The 9504-nt window shown below is 44.2% G+C and overlaps 1 pseudogene; it reads left to right on the top strand.

Moving 5' to 3' along the window:
* The first annotated feature begins 8888 nt into the window (after positions 1–8888).
* Positions 8889–9249, top strand: LOC102429094 (annotated as a pseudogene).
* The last annotated feature ends 255 nt before the right edge of the window (positions 9250–9504 follow it).

The raw sequence follows: 9504 nt of genomic DNA, 5'->3' as shown, positions 1-9504 counted from the left end.
CACGGGCCCTGCTCTGTGTGTGACGGGGTAGAGCCATAACCTCCCCATCGGCCCTGCCCTGAGTGTGACAGTGGCGGCGCCCCAACCCCCTGATCGGCCCTGCTCTGTGGGTGATAGAGGGTGACGCCCCAACCCCCTGATCCGCCCTGCTCTGTGTGTGACAGGGGGCGGTGCCCCAACTCCCCTATTGGCCCTACTCTGTGAGTGACAGGGGGGAGCTCCCCAACCCCCTTATGGGCCCTGCTCTGTGCGTGACAGGGGGCAGTGCCCCAACTCCCCTATTGGCCCTGCTCTGTGTGTGACAGGGTACGGAGCCCCAACCCCCCTGATGGGCCCTGCTCTGTGCGTGACAGGGGGCAGCGCCCCAACCCCCTGATCGGCCCTGCTCTGTGCATGACAGGGGGGAGCTCCCCAACCCCCTGATCGGCCCTGCTCTGTGTGTGACAGGGTACGGAGCCCCAACCCCCCTGATAGGCCCTGCTCTGTGAGTGACAGGGGGTGGCGCCGCAACCTCCCTATCGACCCTGCCTTGAGTGTGACAGAGGGCGGTGCCCCATCCCCCCAATCGGCCCTACCCTGAGCGTGACTAGGGGTGGCATCGCAACCTCCCGATCCGCCCTGCTCTGTGCATGACAGAGGGCGGCGCCCCAACTCCCCAATGGGCCCTGCTCTGAGCCCGACCAGGGGCTGCACCTAGGGATTGGGCCTGCCCTCTGCCACCCAGGAGCAGGCCTAAGCCAGCAGGTCATTATCTCCCGAGGGGTCCCAGACTGCGAGAGGGCACAGGCCGAGCTGAGGGACCCCCTCTCCCCCCCGAGTGCACAAATTTTTGTGCACCGGGCCTCTAGTTTTTATACATTGGGGAAATATGTTGTCAGTTTGTCATTGCTTCCTCAAGTTATTTTGTGCCTACTTCGATCCTCTGCCATGTCTACAGACTATATGGGATAAATAATGCTGAATAGTGCCTACTTTTGGTGCTTACTAAAGTAATGACTTCTTGTAGATATGATTATGAAATGAGAATATAAGAGGCAGAGAGATCATCTACAAAATTGCATTATTTGTCATTTTTACATGGGAAGTATTTCTGTATGTTTCTTGTCTCTTGAAAGAGATAATGGCTACTTGTCCCTTTTCATTTTAGGGGAAGGATGCTCTTCTCTCTTGATAGCAACTTTGGTGTACCCTGCTATCAGGAAGTCACCTTTATTTTCCTTAAAACTGCTCCAAGTTTTAAATCCTAGGTAGTATTTTTGGAGAAATTGGAATTGCGTTGGATTAAATGTCCTGATGTATAATAATGGCTTGTAAACTCTGAAATGCTATACAGTGGAAAGGTGCCTCTTAATTTTTAAGTACACATAAGTTCATTCATTTTGCTGGAAACAATTTTTAGATGTCAGGTTATAGATATTACTGCTACAAAGAATCATCTATAGACTATCTGAAACACTTTAGACAATAATACTGCATTACTAGTCTTATTTGGATAATGTGAGCAGTTGCCCTTAATTACACAGTTTCACATGAAAAGTACTTTGTAACGTAAAAGGGTATGTATAAATATTAGTTCTTGGAACTTAGTAAAGTAAAAAAAAGAGATGAGAGCAAGGGTAAAACACCAAAAAAAAGGAGGCTATGTACAGCAGAAATATGAGGTCCATATGAATATGCAACTGATTTTTTATATATGAGACAGTATTTCCCTCTCTCAGTATTGCTCCCTTTTATAAACTGTAACTTTGTTCTTATGCTTTTATATCCATTCAGGACTTAGTATGATACACTGACATTATGATGTCAGTGTATATTGATCTATAAATACAGGTTTGAATTATATCTGTACTAATTCATATAATTAAAATATTTCTAAATGGTCTTCATAATCATTTTGAAGATTATATATCATTGTAACTTTATATGTTCTTGTGTTTTTTAAGACAGATAATTTGCCTGAGATTCACAAGTATCTCAATGCCCATGCCCACAATTCCTGTTCACATTTGTACACTGAATGTGAAAACAACAAAATAGCAACAGCAACAAAACTACATCAGTATGGAAGTGACTTGCTATTAGTAGATAATCTAGGAAATATGGAAAACTATAAAATAAAAAATATTATCTATAGTCCCTATTAATATTTTTTTCCTATTAATATTTTTATATATTTCCTTCCAGTCCTCTTTTCTCTGGATTTTAACTTTAAAATATTTTTTTTATTTAATATGATACTTATTGTTTTTAGTCATTTAAAATTTACATAAACTGACTTTTGGCCAAAGGGGCTGCATAAGGAAACTTGGTATTCACTTCTTCCCACAACCACATCAAAATTACAACTAAACTACAGAACAACCATCATTCAGAACCGCCTGAAATTGAGCTGAATGGAAGTCCTACAATTACAAAATTTAAGAAGAAGCCACATCAAGACTAGTAGGAGGAGGTAGAGATGCAGAAGGGCTGGTCCCACACCCATGTGTTACTGAAAAAAAATTGGGAGGGGTATCTTGGCTGCAGAGATCCCCCTTGAGGAGTGAGGGGTCCTAATCCCACACCAGGCCCCCAGCTCAGAGTTCCAGTGCCAGGAAAAGAAGTCCCCATAACTTCTGGCTTTAAAAACCAGCAGGGCCAAGACCGGTTTGGCTCAGTGGAGAGAGCGTCGGTCTGTGGACTGAAGGGTCCCAGGTTTGATTCCGGTCAAGGGCATGTACCTTGGTTGTGGGCACATCCCCAGTGGGAGGTGTGCAGGAGGCAGCTGGTTGATGTTTCTCTCTCATCAATGTTTCTGACTCTCTATCTCTCTCCCTTTCTCTCTGTAAAAAATCAATAAAAATATATTAAAAAAAAAAAAAAACCAGCAGGAAGGGAGGCTGAGACTGCTGGAGTCCCAGATAGTTCCTCTTAAAGGGCCCATGCATGGACTTACATGGACTCACCCCATCTGAGCTCCAGCCCAGGGACAGCAGCTTGAGGAGACATATGGGAGGAACTGAATTGTTTGGCATCAGGGCAAGAATTGGAGGGGCAGCTTTCTCCCAGACAGAAAGAAGTACTGGCAGAAGCTGTTCTTTTGATGAATCCCCCACCTCCCAGAGTCAGCTCAGGTGCCATATCTGAGATTTCATCAATCTGGCTCACACTGTTTGCCCCACCCTGGTGATTCCCTGAGGCCCTGCCCCACCCAACTTTTGGGCCCACCCAAGCTGTTTTCAGTGGCTTTATCATAAATATGAGCCTATCCTGGCTCCTATTTCAGGTTTTCCTAAAATCTCTCAAGCAGCATTTGGCCTCAGCAAGCCCCGTACCCAAGTGGCCCCAGGTCCAGCACTGGCAGAAGCCTGCATTGGTTCACAGCTTGGCCTTGCCTAGAGCACCTCCAAGCCCAGCACAAGAAGCAGCCATCTGCAGATCACTTTGTAGCTTATACTTGGCGGCCGTGAGCAGAACACAGGCAGTGGCTGACCTGGGCCTACACCTCTCTGGAGGCCCAGAGCCAGTGAACCCATTAGACAGCTTCAGAATACATCAAAGCACCATCACCCAACCACCTCCACAAGCAACACACTCAAGAGGTGGACTCAGTGGGTACCAGAGCCCTGGTAAAGTAAGTCCTGCTGCGTGGCCCTGCACAGCTGATTCTCCAAAGTGGTTGGAAGTTGGTGGTCCGTGGTCACAGCCAGTCCTTGCAGGTGATCAGTCTGGGTAAATCTCTCCCATTGATGTGCCAACAGCAATCAAGACTCAATTACAACAGAAGGATGTACAGCCCACACTGGGGTGTACCTCAAGTGCCCAGGCTAGATGATCAGGGAGGCTGTGCCACTGGACCCTACAGTACATCTCCTACATTAGGCCATGCTAGCAAGCCTAGGAGACATAGCAGCTCTACCTAATACATAGAAACAAACACAGGCAAGTGGCCAAATGAGGAGACAAAGAGCATAGCCCAAACGGAAGAACAGAACAAAACTCCAGAAAAAGAACTAAACAAAATGTTGACACTGATCATATCCCAAATATACCAAGTGGGTATGGAAAAATTTATTCACATAATGAGACTTTCTGAAGAGAGCAGGATTGGCTCCTAATCTGGTCTGAAAATGGCTTGAAAAAACAGGCAAAGGAGACTGACTTGGGGTTTTTCTGGTGGTTAGGGGGTGGGGTTGCCATATCCTGGCTGTGCTTATGTGGTTTGAACTTGTACCCAAAGTAGAGAATATTTGGACTTTCCTATCTGCATGCTCACATGTGAGGCAAGGGGTACAGAAAGAATGGAGGACTTGAAAGCTGTCAGTAGTCAAACATAATGATTAAAATCAAACTCTAATCTACCTTTCTAACCACTTTGGATACATAATTTCAAAAAAATCTTTCCCCCCCAGATTAAAAATGGTGGCAAAGTAAGAGGATGTTACACTGACACACTCCCAGGAACAAACTGAAATTACAACTAACACATACATACATACATACATACATACATACATACATACATACACATCCTGATTAATCAACTGAAGACAAGCTGGAGAGAACCCTGATAACCAAGGATAGAAAGTGGAGACTGCATAGAGATAGGTAGGAAGCAGGGAGGTGGGAAAGGGATGACCGGGCTCCCAGCAACTGAAGTTCCAGAGACATATCTCAGCTGTGGGGGGTTGCCACTGAGAATTCTGGGGGTATAAACCCCAAGCTGGGCACCCCAACAGAGGGTACCATAATTGAGAAAGGTGCCCACATAACATCTGGCTGTGAAAAGCAGCAAGGTTGCTGTCTGCCAGGGAGAGATGGCTAGAAATGCAGGCACCCTCTTAAAGGGCCAATGCACAAACTTTCATGTGCAGCCACTTACCTTAGACTCTGGCAGAGGGAGGGCTGAGTGGATTGGAGCTGTGTGAGCAGAAGCCAGGGTTGGGGGCTCTGGGATTAGAGCTTGGAAGGCAGACACGCCAGTTCCCTCAGGCTACAGAGGTCATCTTTCTCACACAGATCTTTGCTATCCAGGTGGTTTATGCCTGGGGTAAGGTAGTTGCCCCAACTTGTGGAGTTTCTGAGGCTCACCAAGAGACTAAGAATAACAATCAGCCTCCAGGCAGAAGCAATTGCCCTACTTTGTTGGAAAACCTCTAACCCCACCTGTGGACAATTGCCTGAGGTTACAAAAGACTGAATCCAATCAGTCTGCAGGCAGAGGCAGGTCTCTGGAGGCTTTGAGTCTTTGCCTTATCTAATTAGTCAGAAACAGCATTTGACACTGTCCTGCCTGTTTAGCAGATCTACCTAATACATAGTCACAAACCCAAACAGGCAGCCAAAATGGGTAAACAAAAACAAATCAAAACAAAAAAACAAGCCCCAACCTAAAGAACAAGATAATCCTCCAGAAGAACAGCTAAATGAAATAAAAATAAGAAATTTATCAGACATAGAGTTCAGAATAATGATGGTAAAGATGCTCAACAGCATAAGAAAAGATATAGTAACTATGAAGAATGACATAGCACTAATAACACAGTGGACATAATATACAGCAGATTAGGGGAAGCCAAGGATCAGATAAGTGAATTAGAAGATAGGGTAGAAAAAAATCAGTTAATCAAATCAGAGGGAAAAAAAGAAAAAACAATTAAAAAACAGGAGAACAGTTTAAGGGAGCTATGGGACAATATGTCTCCCAATTTTCCCCCCATTAACCTCTTCTAGCCCATCCCCTTCCCCTGCCCCAGGCCTTCACCACCCTATTGTCTGTATCACATGGGTTATGCATAAATGCATAAAAGTTCTTTGGTTCATCTCTTCTGACCCACACACCCAGCTCTACCTTACCTCTGAGATTCCAGTCTGTTCCATGCTTCTATGTCTCTGGATTTATTTTGTTCAACAGATTATTTTGTACATTAGATTCCACATATGAGTGAGATCATGTGATACTTGTCTTTCTCTGACTGGCTGATTTTGCTTAGCATAATACTCTCCAGGTCCCTTCGTGCTGTCTTAAAGGTTAAGAGATCATTCTTTTTACTGCTGCATAGTGTTCCATGGTGTAAATGTACAACAGCTTTTTTTATCCACTCATCTACTGATGGGAACTTGGGCTGCTTCCAAATCTTAGCTATTGTAAATTGTGCTGCTATGAACATAGGGGTGCACACATTCTTTCTGATTGGTGTTTCCGGTCTTTTAGGATATATTCCTAGAAGTGGGATCACCGGGTCAAACAGAAGTTCCATATTTAATTTTTGGAGGAAACTCCATACCGTTTTCCATAATGGCTGCACCAGCCTGCACTCCCACCAGCAGTGTACTAGGGTTCTCTTCTCCACATCCTTGCCAGCACTTGTCATTTATTGATGGTAGCCATTCTGACAGGTGTGAGGTGATACCTCATTGTCATTTTAATTTGCATCTCTCTGATGATCAATGACTTTGAGCATTTTTTCATATGTCTCTTGGCCATCTGCATGTCCACTTTGAAGAAGTGTCTAGATCCTTGTCCCATTTTTTACTTGGATGGTTTGTCTTTGTTTTGTTAAGTTCTAATATATTTTGGATATTAACCCTTTATCAGATGTATCATTGCCAAGTACATTCTCCCATACAGTTGGCTCCCTTTACATTTTGCTGATTTTTTTTTCTGTACAGAAGCTTTTTATTTTAACGTAGTCCCATTGTTTATTTTCTCCTTCATTTCCTTTGCCCTAGGACAGTGGTCAGCAAACTCATTAGTCAACAGAGCCAAATATCAACAGTACAATGATTGAAATTTCTTTTGAGAGCCAAATTTTTTAATCTTAAACTATATAGGGAGGTACATTCAACTTTAAATTCACGTTTTTTGTCTTCCATTTTTCTTTGCTTCTTTTTTGTAGCCATCTCAAACAAGGCACTTAAAAAATGTTTCATTTTATAATAATAAAGCCACCAACACAAAAGAATTACAATTCTTAAATTGATGAAAAAAATACCTGTATGATTTGCAGCTGGTTGGAAAAATACAGGTAACTTTATGCTTCGAGTAGGTACTTTTGTCACTCGCGCGCAACTTGCGGACGCGACTAGCACTAACCACTGCACAATGAGACTGCTGACTGACTGGCTCACTCAACTCGTGCATGAATCACACGCGTCTCCCCCACACTGCGTATCCCATGGCCTGCCTGCGCCGCGTCTCCCGTCACCCAACCGACCGACCGACCGACTGACACCCCCCACTTCTTCTAATGCCACTTCTTCAAAATAGACTCGCCCAGGCCAAAAACCGACTTCTGCGCATGGGCCACGAAGTTTCAATCGCACTGTACGTGCATGCCTGCACGTGGTATTTTGTGGAAGAGCCACACTCAAGGGGCCAAAGAACCGCATGTGGCTCACGAGCAGCGGTTTGCCAACCACTGCCCTAGGAGATATATCTGTAAACATATTGCTATGAGAGATGTCTGAGATTTTGTTGCCTATGTTTCTTCTAGAATTTTTAAAGTTTTATGTCTTACATGTAAGTTTTTTATCCATTTTAAATTTATTCTTGTGTATGGTGTAAGTTGGTGGTCTAGTTTCATTTTTTTGCATGTATCTGTCTAATTTTCCCAATACCATTTATTGAAGAGACTGTCTTGACCCCATTGTATGCTCTTTCCTTCTTTGTCAAATATTAATTGAGTGTAATGACTTGGGTCGATTTCTGAGGTCTCTGTTCTATTCCATTGATATATATGGCTGTAATGTTGCCAGTACCAGGCTGTTTTGATTACTGTGGCTGCTGTGGACGTGCTGACTGAACATGACAAAATACAACAAAATAAAACACAACACAGGTGACACAAAACAAGAATGTATGTACACAAGACCCCTATAAGCACCATAACAAATGTGACCGCCAGAGAAGAGAGAATTAGAAAAGAGATAAGAGAGCAAGAATGATAGAAAAAAAAGGAAGACAAAATATGGGGAGAAAAAACAATTAAACAAATAAACAAATAAAAAAGCATAAACAAAAAAAACACAAGAAAAAGGGGGAGACTGAATATGTAGATGCAGAGCTTAAACAGAGAAAATAAGAATAAAGAGTTAGAGGAATAGGGGAAGGAAAACAGTTTAGAATAAAGGAGGGAGAGGAGAAATGCAAAGACAAGAAGAAAAAATTTTGAAAAGATAAATAGAGGAGAAAGCAGATAGACTTAAATTGAGGAAGAAAAAAAGATAAGTCAGCAGAAAAAGAAAAAAGAAAAAAATTGGGTAGTGAGAAAAAGAAAAGAGAAAGGGAAATTAGGGGAAGGGAAACAGAAAATTAGGAATATGAACGAAACCACAGAGACTAGAATAATATCTAATCAATAAAGCAGATAAAGAATATAACTTTAAAAGGGGGAAAAAGAAAGAAAAGAGGAAAACTAAAAAGGAGAAAAATGGGAGGGGAAAAAGAGAAGAGAGGGGGAAAAAAGAGGTGGGGGAAAAAGTTCAGTGGCGTTTTGTTTCAGCTGAGTTTAATGCCCCCTGGGAGCTTCTTTAGGACTCCACTCTTCTGTCTGCCAATTCTGATCTTCCTGTTAGGTTTTAGGTGCTAACCACTGCCCTGCACTGTCTTTTGGCTTTTAGCAACCTGCTTGAAGCTCCAGGCGATCCACTGATTCACCACTTCTGTCTGTCTCCCCCCTGTGGCTGCAGGCAGGAGGGGGTCAATCTGCCCTCTAAAGTAGGTTTAGCCACACAGGGCCCAGGGCTGGTTTAGCAAAGTTCCCCTGGCTCCCAGCTTTTGCCTCTGCCCGCCTTTGCCTGTCCACCAGCTGTCAATCTTACTCGCTCAAAAGTCTATTTCTGAGACGGCGGCAGCGGGGGGCGGGGGCCGTTACCGGAGCTGGAACTGCCAATTAATCCTGATCAAGATGACAACCTCCCAAAAGAACCGAGACTTCGAGACTTCGTGGCAAAGCCCATGGGGGAAAAGCCAGTGGGGAGTCTGGCCGGGATCGGCAAAGTCCTGGGCAAGAAGCTGGAGGAAAGGGGCTTTGACAAGGCTTATGTGGTCCTTGGCCAGTTTCTGGTGCTAAAGAAAGACGAAGACCTCTTCCGGGAATGGCTAAAGGACACATGTGGCGCCAATGCCAAGCAGTCCTGGGACTGCTTTGGGTGCCTTCGAGAGTGGTGTGACGCCTTCTTGTGATGCTCTCTGGGGAGCCCCACATCCCTAACACCAGCCTTGAGTCTTCAGAGTTTGCAGCTGAGTGGGGGCTACTCCCTTGTCCTCTACCACCCATGTCCAGGTCTCTGGGGGAGTTCTCTCCCCTCACCATTTCAACTTTTTTGGAATTCTCACTCTTGCATGCATCTCCCTTCTCTTTCCCCTGGCAGTTTTGGGTCGATAATCAGCTTTTCTGAGTGGATTTCTGGCCCCTACCCTCACCGCTGGTCTGTTTAATGACATTTGGCTTCTCTTTTGGCAAAAGTCACTGTCCATATAAAGTTTTTTAAATCAATAAAGTCAGTGGCCTTCCAAAAAAA

This window comes from Myotis lucifugus, unplaced genomic scaffold (assembly GCF_000147115.1).
Source record: "Myotis lucifugus unplaced genomic scaffold, Myoluc2.0 scaffold_4568, whole genome shotgun sequence".
Classification (NCBI taxonomy): Eukaryota; Metazoa; Chordata; class Mammalia; order Chiroptera; family Vespertilionidae; genus Myotis; species Myotis lucifugus.
Note: the sequence above shows the minus strand (reverse complement) of the source record. Positions and strands in the feature narration are given on the sequence as shown.